This window comes from Triticum aestivum, chromosome 4B (assembly GCF_018294505.1).
Source record: "Triticum aestivum cultivar Chinese Spring chromosome 4B, IWGSC CS RefSeq v2.1, whole genome shotgun sequence".
Taxonomy (NCBI): domain Eukaryota; kingdom Viridiplantae; phylum Streptophyta; class Magnoliopsida; order Poales; family Poaceae; genus Triticum; species Triticum aestivum.
Genome location: NC_057804.1, coordinates 666,836,246 through 666,841,000, shown reverse-complemented (window position 1 = coordinate 666,841,000; position 4,755 = coordinate 666,836,246).

The following is a 4,755-nucleotide window of genomic DNA, read 5'->3' as shown; positions in this document are numbered from 1 at the left end:
TGAGGAGCTCATATGTCGCACAAAAAGGCGGACGATTGTAAAATCAAGCCGCCTTGTCAGAAACATCTCAAAGATATGGTCAAACCGCAGGAAGAACACCTCCGTGGGCTGTGTGTCGACGTAGCACTTCCCCTTAGGCACATGAGCCGCGTATGTCGGATATCCTGTATCCTTTGAGGCTAGTAGGCTTTTCTCAATCGACAGCACATGGTCATGCAGTCTCCTGAGATCCCCTGATAGTGCCTCCAGCGGTTTTGGCGGTAGCATCGGCGCACCCGTGAGATGGAACATGGCTGCACCTTTCACGGGTACACGCTCTTCAGAATCCATCATCTGGCTATTATGTGCTCTGGCTTGTTTGGAGGCAGTTATCTTTCCCGATCTCTTCCTCTCCTTTTTCTTGGGCACACCTTCCAGACCCTTCCTTAACCCCTGCCCCAGGGTTCCCAGGCTAAGCACTTTACGACCCCCGGCTAGTTGAGCCTGTGTTGAGGCGGCATCTTCAGGTGTGTCCTATGAGGAATTCATGAAGAGAGACTTTTTGCAATCCTTCCAACGACCTTCCTGCCCGGCCATATCATCCATATCCTCATTAGCATGCTGATAGCCTGATTCGTCATATGGTTGACTCATCATATCTATGTCACAGTTACGCGTTTGTATTGAGGAAACCCATAGGGTCGACCTCCGTCTCATCATCCATTCTCTGTTCTACAGGACCGATTACATCAGCCAGTACTATTGCACCCCCTTCATCACGTCGTCCGCCGCTCTCACCCGGCACTACAGGAGCTGGTAATTGCGTAGGCAGGGTGGTGGTCTCCGCACATGCTTGTTGATGTGTGGTTATTGGTGTGCTCTCGGCCGGCTCCAGATGAATAAGATTCTTCGACCATATCAGCAACCAATCCTTCCAGCTTCCAATCTGCGGCGGGGTCTCGTCGTCCTCTCCCACATGTTGTACTGGAGGAGGCAAGCCTCGTGCCCCGAGTTCACACTGGACAAGCTAACCCTGAAGTGCCCAGCGGGGATCAGCTGGTTGTGAAACGTTGGTTTCAAGGGGTTCAATATCATCCCCTTTCCCACGTCCACCTTTGGCCTTTGATCAAGTAGAGTATGGTGCACGGGGTTTCTTCGCCCTACAAACACATATGTCTATGGCGTAAAACATCCGGAAGGCAACGAAAATGGAATATTCTATAATATAACATATGTCTATGGCGTAAAACATCCGGAAGGCAACGAAACACATATATATTTTTTACAATAGCTTGCCACAGAACTAGTTAAGGATTTCGACGGTGTAAAAGTTCTTAAAAATCATGAAAAAAATACTGAACCAACACACCTATAATATAACATGATCCAACGGAGGGATTAAGAAAATATGATTGCAAGTGTCCTGGACAAAAAGAACAAATGTTTCAATATATATTGATCCTGCAGTGAGCTGAAATGCCTGTTTTTTTCGCTGAGGACACATAAATGCATGTTTTCACAATCACACCGTTGGATCATCTTATTATACTAGAATGAGGCTCCCCTATTTATTTCATATTTTTTACTTACTTTTAAACCGTTAAATGTTTAGCAAGCCTTAACTACTTCTGTGGCAAGCTATGATAGACACAGTTTTACCTATATATATATATATATATATATATATATATATATATATATATATATATATATATATATTGGTGCGACATGTAATTATCATGACGGTGTCGAGCTCAGCCAAAGACGAAGGCCCACCTAGCACGCCAGAGACGGAGGACAGACTGCTATGAGCGGGAGCGACTGCGAGAGGAGGCCCGGTTGCGTGAGCAAGTGATGGTGCGGTGTTGTTGTTATCCATGGAGTTGCTCCCGACGAAACTGGACATCGGGAAATCAATTACCGTCTTGTCTAGATTTTCCTTTGTCCAGTTGATGATAGCTGGAACCAAGTTAGTAGCAAAATCATTCTGCACGCAGTTACAGCTGCATTGACAGGCTCTTCAATTATTTTATTGAATTACGTGAGCATTCTTTCCACATTGTATGACATTTTCTAAAAATGTCACGTATATTTTTGTTTGAAACACATGAACATATTTTTGAATGCTATAAACATTTTTTTATATCATGCTGCATTTGGTCTATATTAGTTTAAACTAAGTCAGTGGCAATTAATATGGATCATAGAGAGTACAATTTTGTACATGATGTTTATACTTTTATATTTCACTTTCAACATTTTTTATTTGTTAAACTCTATTGTGTTTTTGGAATAAGTGTATTTAGAATATATTTTTTTAAATGTAAATAAAATGGAGCGAATGAAGAAGCAGAGAAGAAAAACGAAGGCCGGCCAAATGTATGGCGTTCCCTGCCTCATACCAGCAAATCAAGCTAAGCAGCGGGTGATAATTTTTTACACAATGTTTATAGTTTTCTATTTCACTTTGAACATTACGGAAATTATTATTTTTAAATAAATGTTTTTAGTTTTTTTAATAAAAAGGTGAAAAAAAGGAAATCGAGCGAATGAAGAAGCAGAGAAGAAAAATGCCCTTTCTTTCATCAACTGAACTGCGTGCGTGCGTGCATGGAAGGGCTATCATCTGCACTTAAGAGGAGTGACTTACCTATCATTGTGGAGATGGACTCTATTCTTGCAGTCAAACTGATCCAATCGAGGGATTTGGACAAATCTATTTATGCTTGGATAGTTAAGGTGATCAAGTATGTTTTGGGGATTCGTGGTTCTTGTATTGCTCATGTAAATCACTCTCAAAATAAAGTTAGCAACTGCTTAGCTAGATTTGCTAAATTAGAAGGACGAACCATGACTTGGGTTGGTTCTGGTCCAGATGTTGTTGTTGAGGTAGCTGTCGGTCAATGTATGGACACCATGAGTTGAGTAATGCAAAAAAAAATGTGCAGAATTATTTTCGATTTTTTTTGAAATTTTTAAATATGGTTTTTGTTTTTTTTTTCTTTTCAAAAAAAAATATTTTCCTTGCAGCGCTCCTCAACCCCAACCCCAAGCCAAGCGTTGCTTGCCGCCGCCCACCTCTCCTGCTTCCGACGAGCATCCACGGCCGGCCCTCCGATGGAGGCGCCACCGGACTGGCCCTCCGCCCGGGTCCGGGAGTCCTTGATCGGTTTCTTCGAGTCCAAGGCGCACACGCCGTGGCCGTCCAGCCCCGTGGTGCCCGTGGACGACACGACCCCACGCTCCTCTTGGCCAACGCCGGGATGAACCAGTTCAAGCCGGTCTTCCTCGGCACCGCCGCCCCGGACTCGCCTGCAACACCCAGAAGTGCATCCGCGCCGTCGGCAAGCACAACGACCTCGACGACGTCGGCAAGGACACCTACCACCACACCTTCTTCGAGATGCTCGGCAACTGGTCCTTCGGGGACTACTTTTTTTTTGCGGGGGGAGGGGACTACTTCAAGGACGGGGCCATCAATCAGTCAATCAATTAACCAATCAATCAATCAAATATAAGGATGATGAAAGAGTGACATATAATTGCCTGCTGATAGAAATTGCTATTTCATATGCATGCATGCATGTATGTATGTATGTATGTATGTGCAGGTCTACAAATTGCCCACTGATAGGATTTATGCAACATACTTTGGTGGTGATGACAAGGCTGGTCTCGCTCCCGATACCGAGTCAAAAGACATATGCATGGTTCAAGTATCTAGCGAATGAAAGAGTTCTGCCTTTCGGTTGCAAGGTACTATTCTGCTTGGTTTCTTGGTCGGCCTCCTTCCTGTCCGTTTTGCACATTATTATCCTGTATGTATCTTCGTTTCTGTTGGGCTTATACTGCTGTCTGAATGTCCCTAGCTATTAAACAAGAAGAGTATTACAACAATGCATTCTTTGAGCAGGATAACTTTTGGGAGATGGGCGTGGCGACACAGGTCCTCGTGGCCCATGCACACAGATTCATTCATTTTGATCGTATTGGCAACCGTGACGCAGCCTCATTAGTCTACATGTATTGAGATATGGAATCTTGTGTTTATTCAGGTTAACATGCCAGTTACTCTGTTTCATGTGTGTGCACGTACGCATATTTGCTTTTTATCTCTTCTACTACGCACTGACATTTGGCTATTTTATTAATCAATACCCAGTTCAACAGGGAGTCAGACGCTACTTTGAGATCCTTGCCAGCAAAACACGTTGACACCGGAATGGGCTTTGAGCGTTTAACTTCTATCCTTCAGAATAAAATGAGCAATTACGACATAGATGTATTCATGCCATTATTCGATGCCATCCACAAGGTATTTTTCCCAGATGCGCACTTGCACTTGCAGCTTCTTTTGTGCTTGTGAGTTGTGACTAGAGTATTTTGCTGAAGCAACAAATTGTTGCCTAAAGTAAATGATATTCATTGCCAAATTCGTTATGCATTATGAATGCAGCTGGCAGGCGCTGGAATTCAACCATACTCTGGTAAAGTAGGATCCGATGATGTTGGGAAAGTTGATATGGCGCATATACGGTTGTTGCACATCACATAAGAACCCTTTCTTTTGCTATTGCTGATGGTTCTCAACCTGGTGAGCTCATACCGTTTTGGTTGGGGACACATTATTTAAAACGATTGCCATCCATATAAGTAAGTATTATTTAGTTGTATGATACATCTAAATGCCTTGTTAAAGTTGCTTGCTGCTTTTTACATCCCACACAATAGGCTGTTTAAGTAGCTCCATCTCATATATGTCCACAAGCCCACAAT